This window comes from Colias philodice, chromosome 17 (assembly GCF_061535455.1).
Source record: "Colias philodice isolate Cphi_HAF_F1 chromosome 17, ilColPhil1 Martin Lab GWU primary, whole genome shotgun sequence".
Classification (NCBI taxonomy): domain Eukaryota; kingdom Metazoa; phylum Arthropoda; class Insecta; order Lepidoptera; family Pieridae; genus Colias; species Colias philodice.
In genome coordinates, this window is record NC_143102.1 from 9145408 (window position 1) to 9167315 (window position 21908).

Here is a 21908-nt window from a genome sequence, read left to right on the forward strand (position 1 = left end):
CAACGAAACTTAAACATATTATTTTAGTACTAGATTTCCGCCCGCGACTTCGCCCGCGTTTTTAAAGGAAAACCCGCATAGTTCCCGTTCCCGTGGGATTTCCGGGATAAAACCTATCCTATGTGTTAATCCAAGTTACCCTCTATATGTGTGCTAAATTTCATTGTAATCGGTTCAGTAGTTTTTACGTGAAAGAGTAACAAACATCCATACATCCATACATCCATACATCCTTACAAACTTTCGCCTTTATAATAGTATTAAGATTAAGATTTACTAATTACTATGCAGTGACTGGGTACACACTATGCTACACAAGATGCATTTCGATAAATTAACTTCAAGTCCAACTAGTGCAGCAGAGTTAAAAGATTCTTAATTTATGATCACATTTCTGACTTGAGATTAAATAGTATTTAACAAGGCTACAAAATTCCGTCCGCTTCGCCCGCGTTTTCAAAGGAAAACTCGCATAGTTCCCGTTCCCGTGGGATTTCCGGGATAAAACTTATCCTATGCGTTAATCCAAGTTATCCTCTATATGTGTGCTAAATTTCATTGTAATCGGTTCAGTAGTATTTGCGTGAAAGAGTAACAAACACACATCCTCACAAACTTTCTCATTTATAATATTAGTAGGATGTTTCTACTCATTATTTGTACAAATTGTAAAACAAATACTGAATCAAAACACAAAACTTTCATAATATATGTATTTTCGTATAAATAAGTTATAACTCACATCATTTTCTATATGATCAGAACATGAATCAACTATCATGAACAAATGTGGTTCATTTCTCATTTACGATCTAAGTAACTTGTTTTCTTTTGATGTGAAAAACTATTGGTATAAGTATTTTGGATGTATACAATATATAGGTAGGTATATATCATTAATCATAATAGACGTATTTAAGATTGTATGCTATTAATGTATTGTGCATTGTCATACGGAGATATCAATTGATAATTTACTTACTATAGTATGTTTCTAGGGCAGGCGGAATTTCGTACAATGACACGAAGTATTATGTTATCATCAAATAAAACGATACCTATCGCTCTTCATACACTAATTTATCGTTTACATGTCGTTTACGCAGCGTACGGGTTCTCGTGGTACAAGGTGGGGTGAACGACGCGGTCGTTCAGAGGTAACAAACTTGTTATTACATGTCTGTATAAGGTGCAGATTAGGAAGCACAGCGACACGCATTCACGTATTGTTGGACACCCCTGTTAGGTCATTGTACGAATTTCCGCCTGCCCTAGGAACACACTATAATTGATCTATGTCATCTAATTGTGTGTACCTATATCTCTAATATAATATACTAGAGATCCGCCCCGGCTTCGCCCGTGGTACATATTTCGCAATAAAAGGTAGCCTATGTCCTTTCTCGGGTATCAAAATATCTCCATACCAAATTTCATGCAAATTGGTTCAGTAGTTAAGGCGTGATTGAGTAACAGACAGACAGAGTTACTTTCGCATTTATAATATTAGTATGGATAAAATGCTTGTGTCACATTGTTAGTTACCGTACAGCTCTGAAACGGCTGAAACGCTGTTATTGTGTCAATTAAAAAAGCCTATTTTATTGTAATTTGTACATACCTAATGTTTTGTCTGTCTCTCTGTATCTTCATCTAGCCTCTGATATTTTGATTGATTGAAAAAATTGTTGACTTCTTTATTGCATCGTGATTCGTCTCCATAAAAGTATGTAAGTTTTTATCAGATAATAATTAATAAATAGATTAAGGTTGTTAACCTAAAACTATAACAATAGCTCCTCAACAATAGGGTCAAGCTAGTGTTATCGACATGTGAAAAATAATCTATGATCTTATACAACATTTTCTATATAAGTAAGAGTAATGGATTAAAGAAATATATTATGTTAAAACATACTAATATTATAAATGCGAAAGTAACTCTGTCTGTCTGTCTGTTACTGAATCATGCCTTAACTACTGAACCAATTTGCATGAAATTTGGTATAGAGATATTTTGATACCGGAGAAAGGACATAGGATAGGTTTTATCCCGGAAATCCCACGGGAACGGGAACTATGCAGGTTTTTCTTTGACTGCGCGGGCGATGCCGCGGGTGGAAAGCTAGTTTCTATATAAGTAAGAGTAATGGATGAAAGAAATATATTATGTTAAAACTAAAATGCGAAAATATGATGTCGAACATTCCCGACAAAATATCTGAACTGATTTTAATTAGAATTTAGAATAGAAATAGTTAAGATACCTACTTGCTTTAGTAGGTAGTTAGTAGAATATTAGTAGATAAATTTTTATTAACCGACTTCAAAAAAAGGAGGAGGTTATCAATTCGGCCGGTATGTTTTTTTTTTATGTATGTACACCGATTACTCCGAGGTTTCTGAACCGATTTACGTGATTGTTTTTTTGTTCGATGCGGGATGGTGTCGAATTGGTCCCATAATTTATTTATTCGGATAGGCCTAGTAGTTTTTATTTTATGAGCATTTTTGTCTGTATTTGTAAATGTTGCAAGTGCAAGTTTGAAGTCGGTTGTTTTTAAGGTTGATGTTCCGACCGTCCCTCCATACATTTTTGATTACCTCTAAACACTTAACACAGACACTATTTCTTTAAAACTAATCATTTTATCACTTCTCTATAATGAAATGTGTGCGCGTTCGACCTTTTTAATCAATAATTTACAATATTTACTTAGAAAAACAACAGTAAAATACCGGAAAAATTTGACACTTCTACAGTAGTGTGCGTGACTTTTGCCAAGCGAAACACGACATAAAGCACGACATCTAGCGCATAGACTATATACTTATTACAGATCTAGCGCGTCAATGTCTAAACGAAAGGCGATGTTTAGACATTGACGCGCTAGATGTCGTGCATTCGCGTTCGTTATCTTATGCATAATGAGCATAATTCTAATAAATCAAAGTTCTGTGTAAAAATTGAGTAATTTCATTTCCAATCGTTCAAAGAAAATAACAATAAAATAAAATAAAACTAATGACCTTAGAAACTATGTTTTTTTTTATTTATTACTCATTATTGTTCGTCCGTCGTAGGTCTGTAAACTGTATTGTACACTGAAGGTAAATGGTACTGTAGGTACTTTAGTTCGGCGTCGTCGCTCGTCGGCTTGATATAAAATTACATTCTTGATTTCATTGACACGCGCTATGATTTGCGCGCGGAATTTCTTGTGTTGTGAATTTATTTTTGTATGCTATGCATTTTAATTGATTCAAATTGCAATGTTTCTCTAGTATGCATTTGAGACTATATTGTAAATTGTAATAATTGATCGTGGGTATAGTAATTAATTATTCTAATAACGCAATTAGTAATATATGTATTTTCGGTGGGATTCAAAACAAAAAATTGGCCCGTGATTTTTATGAAATTTCACCACATTGCAAATCACATCAATCATAGTTCATACACATGTATGACGAAAGTGATTAGTATTGTGGCTAACATTGACTCATCAGTTCATCACTGAAACCAGTGATAAATCAGTACCTATATCATATTGTGTTTGAATATTTTTAAACAATGATATAAGTATACAATTATTATAAATCGGTAAACTATCAAAGTAATCACAAACTTGCAAACATTGGTAAAATGTCCAGTAGTTTATGAGCCTATTCATTACAATTTACAATCAAACAAACAAACAAAGTTTTCCTCTTTATAATATTAGTGTAGACAAACACTATGAATACGATCACTAATGCAAATTCGGGGATTTTCTAATTATTGCTAAATAATAATTGAATTCGTTTTGAAATACTCTATAATTTTTAGTGTATAAATAGACATTTATAATGTGGTGCTCATTTTTTTTGTACTGCTAACGCTATTGTAGGTACCTATTTTCGTTGTTTTATTTCAAGTGAACACGGCCATACAATTTTGTCACGAGCCGCCTATGATTGTAGGTACTTTTGTTAGGCTCCTTCGTCGTCCGCGTCGGCTCGAAAGTTCTTGATTTCATTGTCACGCGCTATGATTTGCGCGCGGATTTTCTTGTGTTGTGAATTTATTTTTGTATTATTATTATTTTTTATTTATTTTTTTATTTTATTGATTCAAATAAAATATTTCACTAGTATGCATTTGAGACTATATTGTATTATGTATAATTTATCGTAGGTATAGTTATTCTTATAACGCAGTTATATTTTCGGTGGGACAATTTGACCCGTGATTTTTCTGAAATATCACCACGTTGCAAATCACATCAATCATACACACGTATGACGAAAGTATAGTGGCTATAATTGACTCATCAGTTCATCACTGAAACCAGTGATAAATCAGTACATATATCATATTTTATTGTGTTTGAATATTTTTTAAACAACGATATAGGTATACAATATTATTATAAATCGGTAAACTACCAAAGTACTTCCGAATTTTCAGACAGACAAACAAGTAGTTTGAACACGCAGTTTTCTTATACTAGTAGCAAAAATCAAAACCATAATATTATGTTTCCCTACTATATTTTACTAAAAGTCGAGTGCGTCGAAATCGTAAATAATAATATGTTTTTCACCTTCCTGGTTATTTTCCCATAGTAAATAGTGTTTTAGGTTTGTTGTTGTAGGTAGGAATAATAATAATTATTCTTACATGTTGGTTATGAAATGTATATTGAAATAATTTACTTTTACAAATCATTAGTGATATAAGTTTTGAGTGAAAATGCTTGGATCAGCATAATATTATATGGTACTTCAAATACATGTTTTGATAAAAAAAACAATAGTGTAATAAAATAAAACTGCGTTTTATTGTAATCAATGTTGACAATTTTAAATTCCAAAATTATTGATCAATAAAATAGTTTACACCAACAAATATAACTTTTATTTTTATAACAATCGTTCATAATATAAACCGTAGCAGGTGGCGTTTTGAAGTTCTGTCTACTCATACAGAAAAATGGAAAACTTGTTTTTTTTGTAAACAATTTATTACTCATGTTGTTTGGCAACTCGAAGCGTGGTCGTCCGTCGTAGGTACTTTTGTTCGGCGTCGCGTCGTCGTCCGCGTCGGCTTGATATAAAACATTCTTGATTTCATTGACACGCGCTATGATTTGCGCGCGGAATTTCTTGTGTTGTGAATTTATTTTTGTATGCTATGCATTTTAATTGAATCAAATTGCAATATTTCTCTAGTATGCATTTGAGACTATATTGTAATAATTGATCGTGGGTAGGTATAGTAATTAATTATTCTAATAACGCAATTATATTTTCGGTGGGATTCAAAACAAAAAATTGGCCCGTGATTTTTATGAAATTTCACCACATTGCAAATTATATATTATACAATTACAATTACAATTATTATAAATCGGTAAACTATCAAAGTAATTACAAACTTGCAAAATATGCTTTTCCGAATTTTCAGACAGACACACAATTTTATTAGTTTGTTTTAGCAAAGTAGGTACCTATACCTATACGCTTACGTCGCGCGTCGCGTCGTCGAAAACGGTGCGCCCAGAAACAAACATACCTAATTCAGTTACAATCCTTTTTTTGTTCCGTAATTTATTGTATTTATTCTAATACGATTTTTTTTATTCGTCGGCCAGTTCTACTAGGTATAAAAAGATAAAATTGAAATATAATTATTGTAGCGACAGCCATATTATGTTACTATGTTTTCGTAAATATGTTTTTCACCTTCCTGGTTATTTTCACATAATCTTATCTCTTCTTCTTATATATAAAAATGAATCGCAAAATGTGTTGGTAAGCGCATAACTCGAGAACGGCTGAACCGATTTCGATCATTCTTTTTTTATTATATTCCTTGAAGTACGAGGATGGTTTTTATGTAGAGAAAACGTAAATATTATGTACCACGGGCGAAGCCGGGGCGGACCGCTAGTCTTCTTATATATAAAAATGAATCGCAAAATGTGTTGGTAAGCGCATAACTCGAGAACGGCTGAACCGATTTCGATCATTCTTTTTTTATTATATTCCTTGAAGTACGAGGATGGTTTTTATGTAGAGAAAACGTAAATATTATGTACCACGGGCGAAGCCGGGGCGGACCGCTAGTATATATATATATAAATGAATCGCAAAATGTGTTGGTAAGCGCATAACTCGAGAACGGCTGAACCGATTTCGATAATTCTTTTTTTATTATATTCCTTGAAGTACGAGGATGGTTCTTATGTAGAGAAAACGTAAACATGTACCACGGGCGAAGCCGGGGCGGACCGCTAGTCTTCTTATATATAAAAATGAATCGCAAAATGTGTTGGTAAGCGCATAACTCGAGAACGGCTGAACCGATTTCGATAATTCTTTTTTTATTATATCCCTTGAAGTACGAGGATGGTTCTTATAGCTAGAGAGCTAGTTAGTTTAGTTTTAGTGCAGTGGCAGTGTAAATGTTGTTGTTGAGGTTATGTAAATTTAACACTTTAGTTAACTACCAAGATATAAAGAAATGAGGATAGGACACAATAACTATTGGTTGAGGTATTTATAAACTCATAATATACTTTTAAAAAAATCACGTTTTAATAAATTTCTAGAATTAAATTAGAACAGCTGATTCAAAATAGCCTAAAAAATCTTAATAATAATAATTACGCTTCACAGCAAGAAGAAATGTACCATATGTACCCGCACAAAGTCGATATTGTGTTGCCTACCGTTCGACTCAATGGCTAGGGTTGTAACTACCTTTAATAATTATTACCAAACTAATAAACCGAGTGATGCGAAATAACCATAATTCTTTTAGAGTTTGATAAAATGATCAGGCAGGTATTTTCTTTAATCCTCTGAATTCTCGGTTACTAAATTGTATCGTTGAAATTATTCTTAATCGCGTAAATTTAATAAATAATCATATGGAAAACACTTTTCATTTGTTTTTTTACTTTCACGCCCAACTACTATACAATAATTACGTTGTTTCGGTATTTTGACGAGAAAACGCAGGAAACATCCGTTGTATCATTTTAGATAGATTGTATATTTTGTATCTGTAGAATTGAAATCAAAGCTATGTATATGTTGTCTCCATTCTTTTCTTATCGGATTGTTGATCCCAATGCGAATGCGTCACTTAAATTTTATAAAAGACAATTAAGAACATCAAAAATAAAGTGATACGTAAATATTTCACAGTGCAATATATTATATAATTAATAATAATTATATATTTATGAAAAAATAATTACATCAGATTTAATAATAGCAATTGTTTTGAATGTACATAATATGAATAAATGATTACATCATAATAGTAATAATTACAATTGTTTTATTTCCCATTTGTTGCAACCCTAGCATATCTTCATGTAGCAGCAGAAGTACCTACACTGGCGGCGCGGCGGCATCGTGCGACATCAAAGGCATTGCCTTACTAGGTAAGTTTATAATGACTCATTTCTTTTATTATATAATTTACGTTTTACTTTTACAGAATCCGATTCAATGGATTATGAAGACGAGTCACACAACGCCATACGATAGTGATGATGAATGAACATTTCAATAAATGCATGCGTGTTTTTTTATGTTGTTTTGTAATTGTTAATTGTTTCTTAAATAAAGAAATAAACTAAATATTTAAATGATGATTTGTTATTTGCAACACAACTTTATATTTGAGATTCTTTACAAATGTATATTTAGTTTTGTATCATCAAATTTATAAATTTTATTCCATAGTTTTCAAAATTAAATGTAAATGACCATAAAAACATTAATAAAGTAAATCATTGATGTAAGGTCAGGGAACGTAATACATATATACATCTGACCATGTAGAAGCTAAGTCTTGTTGACTGCTGAAGTCTGTAAAGTTTTGTTGTCTGCTGAAGTCTGTACGCAATGAAAATGTCTGCCGTTTCGAAAATAAGTTTTTAAGACCCTAATAAATAAAATATATGTATATATAATGGCAGATCTGGTCAAATACTTTCAAAATTGTATTTTTTTCAGCACTTTCATAAGTGTCTGCCAGAATGTTATCCGCGTGATAATGGTCTGCCATTGTTATTTTCCGATAGTAATAATAATCTATTTTCAAATATCAAAATGGCAGACGTGGTCAAATGGTTTCAAAGTTCGCCAAAAATTTCCACCTGTCTTACCTAAGCGCGCGCCCCGTCCACCACTCTGGGCTTAGTGACTCCTCATCTCATGTATAGTAGGTATAGGGGAATCAACACACAAAAATCCAGGTCTGGTCAAATACATACAGGTAGCTTTGCGCTAGCTCTCTAGATATTACTTCTTATGGAGAGAAAACGTAAACATGTACCACGGGCGAAGCCGGGGCGGACCGCTAGTAAATAATAAAATAATAAATAGTGTATTAGATTTGTTATTGTATCTTGTATACCTACGAATAATTATTCTTACGTCTTGTTGGGAAATGTTCAAATACCTACCTATTGAAATAATTTACTGTTACAAATCATTAGTGTTATTAGTTTTGAGTGAATAGGCATGGATCAGAAATTCAGAATATAATATGCTACTAACTACTCAAATACATACATGTTTACACAACAAACACCACTGACCTCTATAACTATAAGTTATAGAGGTCAGTGACCGTCAGTGACAAACACTATGGATACCTACGCTCGCGAATGCAAATTCGGTGATTTACTAATTATTGATACCTAGTCATTGAATTCGTTTTGAAATAGCCTGTACTTTGTAATTTTTAGTGTTATAGACATTTATAAAATGTGGTGCTCATTTTTTTGTAATAAATCATCCCGAACGCTATTGTATTTTCGTTGTTTTATTTCAAGTGAACACCTAGGTATACAATTTTGTCACGAGCCGCCTCTGGCCTCTGGGTGAAATAAACAAGTCAAATGATTTTTGTTCTAATTGTATTTTGGTAGTAGTTTGTTTAGAATTTACATTACCATTGTTTAATTTTTATTTTGTATTTGCAGTAAAATAAAAAGATGAAAAACTTCATTAGGTATATTGTACGACACCTCACTCTGAATCGCGCTAGCGAAATTTTTTCGTTACAGAGCACATATACAACTTTCGGACAATCTTCATTGAGGCCGGCCGGCAAATCGAGTATGTCGAGAAACTTCACGTATTCGATGGAGGTATTCTACCTTCCTTCCTCCACAGTTGTGGGACCCCGACGTGCATTGAACACGCAGCTTTCTGATACTAGTAGCTAAAATCAAAACCACAGATATGTCTGTGATCAAAACCATAATAATATTTTTACCTATTATTTTACTAAAAGTCGAGTGCATCGAAATCGTAAATATGTTTTTCACCTTCCTGGTTTTTTTTCCATAGTAAATAGTGTTTTTGATTTGTTGTTGTATGAATAATTATTCTTACTTGTTGGTTATGAAATGTATTTTGAAATAATTTACTTTTACAAATCATTACTGATATTAGTTTTGAGTGAAAATGCTTGGATCAGCATAATATCATATTTGCTACTTCAAATACATGTTTTGATTAAAAAAAAACAATAGTGTAATGTAGGTAATAAAATAAAACTGCGTTTTATTGTAGGTAATCAATTTTGACATTATTTATTTCCCAAAATTACAATAAAATAGTTTACGCCAACAAATATAACTTTTATTTTTATAACAATCCTACTTCCTACTAATGCGAAAGTTCATACATGTTTCAAAAGAAAAACTTTTACTTTTACTATTATTTCAATTTATCCGGTTTAATTAAGACTTAATATTGATACATATGATCATTATAAATACAAATAGGAATTAACAATATAACGAATACGTGGCACAACTAAAATTTTACCGATACCACCCGTGGTCATTCTCCTTTGTGGGTCATTTGTAACAGGATGGCGGTTCTACAGCGAAAAAAGAAAAATGATGGTCAGAACGCTGATACCGGATACCTTAAGATACTGTAATATAAAATATTACTAGATTAGATAAAATATTATAGGTAGTATCTTCACCGTGTGTGACGCGCTTTACATTCACGCCATCTAGAGTTAAATCTTTATCATTTTTGTATACGTCTGTGTGTGTAAACGACCCTGTATGCAATGACAGATGTTAAAACGCATAATTTTACCGAATTGGGTGGATTTTAAGGCAATGATATAACATATTTCAATAAAATATAATATTCAGTAACCGCCATGACTATTCCTAGGTTTGATGACTATTCCAATTACGCAAAAACTCAAATAAACTAGAAATGTAGAATTCAGCGCCATCTAGCGGGATATTGGCTGGGAACAGATCGTTGCAATCACCTTAACGCAGTTATCACTTGTATTACTGAAGAATTGTTTAATTTCTAAACGTAAACTCGTGTAAAATCATCTAGAAGTTTTCATATATAAATAAAGTAATCGTATGAGAGCTTCGTAAACGCAGTATATCATAATCAGGGATGTAACGGAGGTAGTTTTATCGGAACCGAAATCGGAATCGGAGTTTTCAAATTTGGTTTATCGGAATCGGAATCGAAATCGGAGGCAGGGTCAGTTTGTTTAAGGACAAATAAAACATGATTTATAGTCAATTCTTTTCATTTTTATTTTTTATTATAAAATAAAAAACAACTGTGAAAAAAAATTGGCATAATTCCAAATGAACAAAAGATAAAATTAATGAATTTAAAGTTTAATTAAAATTAAAACCCAAAGTAGCGTGTTACATTTGGTGACATTACAATAAATGAACAATAGCTAAAGCAAATTAAATCAAAATGGACTCCAAAAGTAATGTGCTTTGATAAACAAAAGCTTTGATGCTTTGTCCCCAACCAATCTATTTCTTAAAGAGTCGTAAATTAGGCCAGCACCACTAAAAAGTTGTTCGATAGCTACCGAGCCCGGTTGACATGTCAAATATTGCCGGGCAATTGATTGTAGGGGCTGGAATTTTGTATTTCCATTTACTTTCCACCACAATAACGGCACAGGCCGTTTCGTTCGACCTCCGATTAACATCCGATACAAAAGTATCGGAACCGAAGTCGGAACCGAAAGTGTAATAATAATCGGAAGTTCCGACTTAACGGAACCGGAATCGAAGCTCCGTTACATCTCTGATCATAATATAAAGTTATTTATAGCGACGTACGTTGAACTGTGTCTACAAAATTAGTTTCAGTCTAAACAACAGAGGAAAATTCAGTTTTATATATTTTCCATAGTATTTTTCAACGAGATTGCACAGCGACTTTGTGGCCTTGTTTTTGAAGTTAATGGCATATATTTACAATAGTATTATGCCTTCGTGTGGTAAATACTATATAACATTCAGAATAAATACTGTTGGAAATACTGTAATTTTTCTGGTAGAATATAACTCATCTAAATTATAGTTGAATACTTTTGAATTTAATTTTGTATGTAATATTATGTTGGCATTACAGATTCATACTAAGTAAATATACAATATACTTAATTCATCAAATACATTCTCACCACAATATTAAGTATTAACATATCATTGTGAATTGTGATCACCGTTTCTTAAAACAACTGATCATCCTTGATTCATAGTTGAGATATTTTCGTAACGTATTTGTTCTAAGAAAAATGAATGCATCAAAAATTCGCATATTAATTTTACCTATCCGTAAAGCTCAAACTTAATGACGAGCTATAAATTGAAATAACATGTCATATAATTATAACATAATACCAGTTTCACATAAGTTACGCGTTCGCGTTGGTGGAATAGGTACCCGAGACAGAGGGGCGACGAGGTGTATGCGTTTGCAATGAATCCTCAAAGACAGCGGTTTGAAACCTTAATAACTAATATAGTTTTAAAAAAACACGCTTATACTTATGAAATTATTGAATTGTCTCAAATCCTTGATAAGTAGGAAATTTTTGTTTTAAATCTGTCCGTTTAAAGTGGGTCAAAATCGAATCGTTTACACAAAATACAGGTGAAGTTAATAAAGGCGTGTTAAAAAGCTTGTGGCTTATAGAATACTATCATTTATTGTTTGGAAGCTATATACTGTCTAATAATCATATTGATGGAGATGTGATGGACAGGAAAATGTTTAATATCTCACAAAAACGTGTTTATAAATGGGGTTGCGTGTTTTTCCTTAACATCAATCCAATTAGCCTTGGAGTGAAACCGAATTGAAAGCGAATAAAGGCATTTATAACATCTTAAACAAATCAATTCCCTTTCTAAAAATACGCTCTTAAAATAAGGTCTTTTTCCTCTTTTCCTATAATAGCCATACGTCAGTGAGTCTTTATCTAAAAATATACCTTTTAGAGATTTATAACACCTTCAATAAAGAGTTAAAAGGTTATAAAGTACTGCTTAAAGGTACGTGGGTATGTGTGGGCAGTGTGTGGAAGTCGAAGGCTGACAAATGATTTAATTCTCGCCTACGTTGCACTTCGGTGTAACAGATGTACGTTGTACGGGTTTTTATAGTTTAACGACGTTTTTTGTGGGTGTATGGGGAAAAACAATAACAACCAATAACAACCAATAATTCATACTGTAAATATAATAAATTAATGGCGTTGAATTTTAGCTTCTAGAGAGATTATTTAATTTTTATATGACAACTTGTTAAATAACGAAATTTATGTTAAAACTTCCTTCGATGTATAGGTATCATATTAATTGTATGTATATGTGACAATACATAATAATTGTATCGTTTTGGTATGACAATGCAGATTTGTGGAATGTTTGTTTCCTTGCGTTACGTGCAATGGAACGCAGATGAGTAACCTACATATAAATAAAAACAAAACAAATCACACTAAAACTATGGAGCAGTTGTAATATATTCAGTTATTCAGAACATATCACAGTTTTTCACAGCGAGTGATGTAATCGGCGCATTAAGTAATTAAATTAACATTTACTCACTTTCTCGATTACGTAATGTAGTTTATCGTGACAAAATACGGCTCCAAGGTTTTTTCTGTTTTCGGTTGTATTGTACGAAGATAAATGATGAACTTGATAAGAATATATTGTGTTTTGGTGTTAATTTTTACGCACAATTTCTACTCTATAGATTTTACAAATTTATATATTACTAGCTTTCCGCCCGCGGCTTCGCCCGCGCTTTCAAAGAAAAACCCGTTCCCGTAGGATTTTCAGGATAAAACCTATCCTATGTCCTTTCTCGGGTATCAAAATATCTCTATACCAAATTTCATGCAAATTGGTTCAGTAGTTAAGGCGTGATTGAGTAACAGACAGACAGACAGAGTTACTTTCGCATTTATAATATTAGTATGGATTGAAAGGTTTCAATAAACGTATCATCATTAAACATTGTACCTACCACAGACATGTATCAAGATAGACTAAGCGAGTGTATGTACTTCCCGTGTCCAAACTAAGATTATGAAACTTACTTGACGCTGGCCTACACTCAGTCCGCGCTTGCAGTTCGCCAAGGAAAGACGTGAAGCTGAATAAAGTAAAATGCCGAATTACGCCGTTATAAACTGTAGAAACTATCACAGCTGTGAGTGGCCGAGTTAGCAGAGATGTTTCCTTCCACCGGTAAGTAATTTTCTAATCAGAATATGCACTATTTATTTTAAAATCAAATAAAGAATATCTGTGGAAAACGATCGTGACAAACACGGATACCAAATCATACGAAATGATTCGGAATACATTGCGGCTTTTACTTGGCACGGTAAAGATCGAGTCGTATGATAACAAGCAATGAATAGCGTCTTCTCATTTTTCTGTTCTCATTTTTCTGTCCAATTTTGTGGTTAGTGATGTTCATTTGATGCAACAGTTCTCGATTCTAATCGATTTTATAATCGAACAGAAAAATGATAATTTGAAGGAGCAATTTTTCAGAAAAAAAGGCATAGATTTTTTTTGTCAAAACTCCTTATTGCTTAGACTATGTTTGTTTTTTCAGTTTTCCAAGTAACCCGAACATAAAAGAAAAATGGATTGATGCAACGGGACATAAAGATTGATTGATTGACAGTTTCATTACTTTCTTTCGATGGCCTCTCTAGTACGTAGTACACGGTAACTCAATGGGCATATGTAAGAAAAAGCTAAAACACATTAGTTTACTTGTTAGAATATTAAAAGGTTTATATTCCTCATTCCTCTGTCTATGGTAATTATCATTTTTCTGTCTTGAATCGATTTAGTAATCGATTACGATTCATTTATTTAATTACCTCTTAGACATAGATCTAGTTTGATCTGATTTCTTTCGATTTACTTCGATGGGATAGGACGATACTAGAATCGCCGCGCGAGTGGCGTCCTAATCGATTTAGCGTAAAATGAAATTACCATCACTAAAAAGCGCTCGTGACGTCATAACGCGTCAAGGTCAGTACAAAAAATATGACACGCTTGGTTTTCATACAGATCGCGGTACTTGCGTAGTCTATCTATGTCTGTGGTACCTACTAATGAATTGAAAATGTTGGTAAAGTTTCGAAAAAAAAAAAATTTAAATCAATATTAAATATTTTAAAAATATTGTTACATGTAGTTAAACAAAATAATAAGTAATAACATTTGTTTTAGTAATTATTACTTTAATCTTTAACTGTAACATCTATCATTACGGAAGTGAATCTAACAAGCATACACATAATTATACCGTGACTTCGCTCGTGCCCCCGTTTCTAATAATTATGTCCGCTGACATACTTTTTCAATTTATAGATATTTTCTGTAATATACGATTATTAAAACATTTTAAAACTAGTTCTTAGAATAGTGACGTCATAATGAAATGTATGGAATGCTACTAATCAGCAAAGTGGTTAGACAACCTGTTTAAGCTGCACAATAACTTCAAATCGCCCTATCTAACGTCTAGACCGAACAGATTTCTTTAACTCCCCGACACAATTCCTAGACGGATATTGTCTAGAAATCTAGGCATTAGTATGCGAATATAGACAAATCCATATATCCTAAGAACGGTTTTGCATGTCTTATCCAAAGAGATCGAAACCGGATTGCCGTGACCGACGATTCAGAAACACTGTAAGATATATTTGTAAGTTTCTTATTTTCATTTTATTATATTAGTACCAAGATTTTACTCGATTTTAGGACGTATGATTGAACTAAAATTAATACTTTATTTACAGTGTTTAATGTACCAAAATCGCTAAGCCATTTCAATCCCGTACCATAATGTATTAAAGCAGTATTATTTCCATTGTGGAAAAATGACAGCGCTATATATAGGTTGTCTAGCGCCATCACTTTCCTAAACTGGAAGTAATACTGCTTTAAGACATCATGGTAACTGATTGTGACGTCGTAACTGAGTGCAATTGAAATCACAGATAAGCACAGAACCATTTTATAGGTACCTAAAGCGGATACGTTAGTTGATAGTTTATGTATTTTTTAGCTACAATTGTAGCTATATGTATTTGATATTTTTTGTATTGTATTGTATCAGCCTGTCGTGTCCTAATGCTGAGCAAAGGCCTCTCCAAGTCGCTTCCATGAATCGCGGTCTTGTCCTAATGAAAACCAGTCATGATATACCTACCTTTAAAAGTACTTGAATTAAAATAAAGTCGGTTTAATAGCCCGTGTAGTTATTCTAAGAATCTCGTGTGCGGGCGAACTAAAGATCGAAGATCGTTATTCTACGACTGGAATAATAATGGAGTTATTTAATACTAAAAGAAAAGGAAGTGACGCCTATAAAATCTTTAAATTGAATCAACGGGTTAACTTTATTCGGAATGTAGAAATTATTCACTCAACGGACTTAAAACATGATTTATCTGGACGATCAGAACCAGATCGAAATTAATATTTTAAACCTTATAATATTAGATTTCTTAAAATCATATTATATTTTCTATACACCTACAATAATGCAAAGATTATTACGAAGATGCGATACCTATATTTTTACTAGCTTTCCGCCCGCGGCTTCGCCCGCGTTTTCAGAGAAAACCCCGCATAGTTCCCTTTCCCGTGGGATTTCCGGAATTTTCCGGGATTTTCCGGACCTATCCTATCTCTCAAGTTGGATCGAACTGCACATGGTGTGCGAATTTTATTATAATCGGTTAAGTGGTTTAGGAGTCCATTGAGGACAAACATTGTGACACGAGATTTAATATGTATTAAGATTTGTACACCATACAATGTAATATTATATTATAACACCCCAGTTTTCAGTTAACCCTTTTATTTTTGAATTTATAGCAGATATTAAACAGGAAGCAGATGACCTCTGTTGATATAAAATTAATATTTATTCGTTACGAAATTAGCATGAACCAACAGCTGTTTTAAATATTGCCATATTATGTAAAAAATACCCTCTTTGTGTACACGCTTGACGCTACGTCATATGTTTGTTATGGTGCGGTCTCACACGTCCTAATTAATGTATGATATTTTATAATTTTAATCTTGAAATAAAATGGAATGGAAAATTCCTCTGCCTTCTAGTGAAAAAAGGTAACTATGAATAAGAAGTAATAATTGATATTGATTCTTTGGTACTTGAGTTCTTACTACTTTGTTCAAGGAATTTTATCTAGGACTCCTCCATTGCACCTCATCTAATAAGTGTTTACAATTTAGGAAAACAATTAGGTACGTTTGAATTCAAAGTGAAATATATTATACGTTACTACAATTGCTATTATTGATCGAGAATGTAATGCATTAATGAGTAAGAATCTATATTTAACGAAACGAATTAGCAGTTTATCTTGTAACCATTTGAGGAAATTAAACTCATTATATGAATAACTTAATTCATATCCTTAAATGCAAATATTTGGTGTATTTATAGTAGGTCTTTATTTGTATTCACTATTATCCTTACAATGTATTTAGAAGTGACAAACAGGCATACCTTTGCATTTGGAATATTAGTATGGATTGCACCCTTTTGGTCATTAACAAAGTATACCTAGGTATTGCATTATGTAGATTGTTTATTGAACAATAAAAAAGGGAAAAAAGGTATTTTAAAATGCCCTTACATTTCCAATATCTATGGAATGCTAACATTCGTTACGTAATTAAAGGAAAGGGGAGCTTTTTCTACGGTTGGCCTTTCATGAAAGGGCGCTTGTTTATTTGTAAATGTTTGAGCGACAGCGTTGAATGTATGTAATATAAAACGCTTCTTTGTGTTTCTTTACATATGTTTTGTTTATACATTTTGTTTATATTATACTTCTCGATTGAGATATATTTTCGAGCTTATTGGTTTAGCTTAGCTATTCAATAAATATTTATAAAAATACTAGATATTTAATATCTTAATGTACCATTAAAAGTCCTTGAGTAAGTTATCAAGAATCACATTTATGAATATCTCCGGTTTTTGAAGGCTATCCAGTGTTCATTATATACCTACTATTATTGAACTAATTTATCATTAAATATAAAAGTTTCTTCATATAAATAGTTGTTTGCAATAAACACGCACACTACCCTGTTCGAGACCAGCCCATAGCCGTTAAGGGTCATTGATATCAACAAATAATTACAGCAAATGGCCGTACTTAGAGCCTTACTTGGTACACAGCTGTTCTTGTAATCCACTTTTTGTTGGAAATAACTCTGTATAGATAGAACACTTCAAACAGACTGATTCTTCAAAAAGCGTTTGTGTCGACCACACGTATCAGAAGTGAAACCTCTTTGGCAAGATTCAAATATACCAAAATCGTCTTGCTCCATGACGTGAAGGTATTGCCATGATGCTACCTTAAAATTTTACTCTCAACGCGCTTAAGGTGATGAATTAATTTTTCTAACATTTACGGCCCTTTTTAAACCTTCGTAATTTTTATATTATTAAAGTTGTCGTGATGAAAATTCTTGACAAGAAAGTTCAATAGTAACACAATACTTCTACCGTTTTAGAAACATGATTCCATGATATTTTCTCGATAGAAAAAAAATACAAAGTTGTCATTGTTATTTTTTTTTAATCTCTGGCATCTTCAAAATAACAAACGTAAAGTTACGACTTTTTGGATATTAACTATAAAATATACAACCTATACGTCTACCGATTTAGAATTTTGAAATATGCGATGGTTTTGAAATAAACAAGAAATACTTGAAATTAGCGCGCGACCAGCCAATATAGCGAGAGCCGCCCTGTACCTTCCCACCCCGATCGCTGCACGAGTCATTCCCGCTACGGCCGTCACACGGGGACCTTGTGTCGCTCGCGCAATCGTAACAAAGGGTGACAACATGATAAGACAAAATGAGATAAATGGGGACAATAAAGAAAATAAGAAGAAGAAACATAAAGGTTGGAGGAAAAAGAATGCTTACAATTGGAACAAATTAATGAAGTAAGTTGGTTTTATTTTAAATTTGATGATAATTGTATTATAGACGATGTTTGATATGTACCCCTGTTTTAAGTACATAACGAATGTGTAAGATTTTTTCATTTATAGCATAGATAATCTTTTCAGAAATCCGGAATCCAGAAGGAAAAATATAAACCCACTGATTGTTCACAATGTGAACCCACTGCTTCGTAAGTACCTTTATTCAGTCAAAAATGTATGTTATCAACGCTCTAATTTTTTTTATCGCATGATTCCATTTTTAGCAAAAAGCAACAAAGTGCAAAGAAATAAAAAATCATGGTGAACTTAGTGGAAGTATTGTGGATGTAATATGGAACAGGAGCTCATTGGAGTAGTATTATATTTAAAAAAAATACGAAAAAAATTTCAAGAATTACATTTCTTAGTAGGTGGTAGATAAGTATGTTGTATAAAGAATTTGATGTTGATATTTATTTCATTTATACTTACTACACCTGTGCGGGAAATTGCTTAGTACTAAAACAGGTTTATATTCATATTTACATAGTAATGTGAGTTTTCATTTCGAAAAATTTTGTGTAAGTATATTAAATTGAGTTCCTGGGTGATCTGGAAACACAATTGGGCCCGGAAGATGGCGCTGCAGTCACTCCTCCTAATCACATGAACCGATTTGGATGAATATTTGTGTGCACATTTCATTGTTGTGGGATGATTGGTTGATTCGTTTTCACATTAGCTAATATTATGTATTTTTGTTGTAAACTTAATGTTTATAATACATTATTATTGGTATAAATAAGCCAGTGTTCGTCTCACATTGCTGTACCTGCCTACCTACCCTACCAGGGCCTAACTTTGTTCTGGCTATTTTATTTTGATTATTTGTAATGAATAATTACAATTATAATAGAGTGCAAAAAATAAATACATGCGTCAATATATTTTGTGTTTTTTTTTAAACAATTTTTTTATTTAAAAAAATATCATTCCGACCGCGGCTTTGCCCGCGTGGAATTAGGTTATATCGTGAATCCTGTTTTATCCCACAGAAGTGTTCAGTTCGGATAAAAAGTATCCTATGTGTAAATCCAGGCAATTAGCTATATTTTATCAAAATTGGTAATGTAGTCTTGACGTGACAACTAACAAAAAAATATACAAATTAACATCCAAAGTTTCGCAGTTTTACTGTATTAGTGATATCTTCCACTCTTGACTTTGACTGAGAAGAATTAGGGTTTATAACTTCTTTCAGAAATAGTACCTTTCATTTCTGGGCATGATGTAATATCTACGTCAGCATCAAATTCTATCTAAATCAATTCAGTAGTCCGCGTTATTGAGTACCATTTCATTATTTCAGAGTAACAATATTTTTTTTAAAGATTATTTATAACCTGTATTATTTTGTAATAAAGTAAACATTACGAAATAATAATAATTATTAATAATGTCTAAGTAGTTGTTAAAAAGAAGATTATTTGTTTATAAGCAAGAAAATAAAACCAATAAATCAACAATTAAATAAATGTATAACAATATTATAACTGTATGACGACTCCATACATGTTTGTCCCGAGTCGGCCAGCGGCAGCGCGGCGAGTTTGCAAGAATGACTTCGCGCACACCCGCGTTCGCGATAGCGAACTATTAGACTCCGCCCGCCAAGCAGTGGATTTTTTTTTGTGTATCGTCTTAAAGAAGTTTCACTTCAAAAGTAGACGAAAGGGCACTCCCAAACGGATTGGTAAAAAAGTGAAGCCTAAATTCAACTAGTCCTCTGCTCCTTAATCTATGATAATAACATAGCATTTAGAAAGATATGAAATGCGAAATGAAAAAAGGCTTTTTACGTCCATTCTTGATCATTTTAGTCGATAATCTGAGTGATGTATTTATCGGACTGTAAAACAAATTGGAAATTCAAACAATGCGATAAGACGCTCTGAATTCAAATTTATTCTTTCATAAAATCTCGAAAATTCCATGAAATACCCAAGTCAATTCTATTCCTGAATAATCTATATTGCTCGATAAGAGCAAATTCGAAAAGACTATGTAAATAAATACAATACATTTATATCCAGGAAATGTAATAGCACATGAAAATATACTTTATCTTTGTGGTGCAGGGTTTAAAATTGATTGCTTTATGCTATGTGCTATTTGCATACTTAAGTGGATTTAGTTGTTTTTCGATATTCTTTGAAATAAGATACAAATATTATGCGGTAGGAAACGTTCTCGAAAAATCGCTTATTTGTGTAGGTGGTTGTTATAATGATTTCCTTGCAATTCGATTTTATTTAAGGAAAGAACATATTATTTTATGCATTCAAGATGAGTCACTAAAGTATGTGTTCGTAATGTTTATTTTTGGATTAAAGTTATCTTTAAATTAATACGTTAAAATTAATTATTTTAAATCGTGTATTTATCAACATTCACTTTAGTGCGAAAATCGTTCAAGTTTAAACTTTAAAATAGGAATATATACTTTCGAGGAAAACTGCAAAGGGACTCAAAATAACCATTTTTGTTTTTAATAAAACAATAGTTGTTGAGTTTGAGTGTGGTTTGAGCTACCATAGCATAGGTAATCACGTGTTTTCCTCACGTGCGTCAACACGATGTCGACTAACAAAGTACTCACAAAATTCACAAAACAAATATACAAATACCCACATTATAAATATATATTATATAGAATTTATTATGAATAAACTATGACTCATTACTACATTGTTACTCCAGTTAAGACAATAATAGTTTACCACAAGCAGAAAGTTTCTTGTGTACAGTTACATGCAGTAATCGAGTTAATGTACCGGTACAGTCGTGTAAGAAAGTTCGGAAGTTAATAAAAACTTTATTGGAAGAAGCGATATACTGCAGTAAAATGGTGTGCATTTTGATGCGATAACAGGTAAACAATTTTAATTAAATAGTCAAAAATGTATATAATTCTAGATATGGAATAACATAGATATGGCTAAGGTTAGGAATTCAGATTAGTCGTGTTTCTATTGACGTTGAAGATGCTAAGATAAAATCAAAATAACGCTTTTAATTTATTACACGGTATGATAGAAAATAGAAATAATATTTGAATTTTTTTAAATTTTCTGTAACAGCTTTATAGTACTATAAATCATCACTGCAGCTTCGTTGATTTTTAAATTCGTTCCAGCTTTGCAAAAAACTAGATCGCTTTTAAAAACACTTTTCTACTAAACTGTGAAGCCATTGTATTCCATTTAATCTCTTTAATGCATCGTACAGTCGCACGAAAATGTTGAAACGGTGAACGTTGCAATCGAGTGTTCTACGCGACTGTACCCTTTTCATTTGAGTGTCATGCGAATGTTTATGGAATCGCAATATCCCCTTTTTTGCGTGAGTGTTTTTTTATATGATACGTACATTCGTATAAAAAATGGAAATTGAAATAATATAGGTATGTGCTATGTAATAGAGTTCTCGACTGTAGTTTGTGCTTTTTTTTCGTTGTTTGTACGGCAAAGTTAGTTTTTGCTACTGAGTAAACTAACAG

General features: G+C 32.3%; 1 protein-coding gene across 2 annotated transcripts in view; it reads left to right on the top strand.

Annotated features, from left to right (window-relative positions):
* LOC149481264 (rho-related GTP-binding protein RhoN-like) overlaps positions 1-21908 on the top strand; it is a 118545-nt gene that overhangs the window by 8076 nt on the left and 88561 nt on the right. The window lies entirely within an intron of this gene.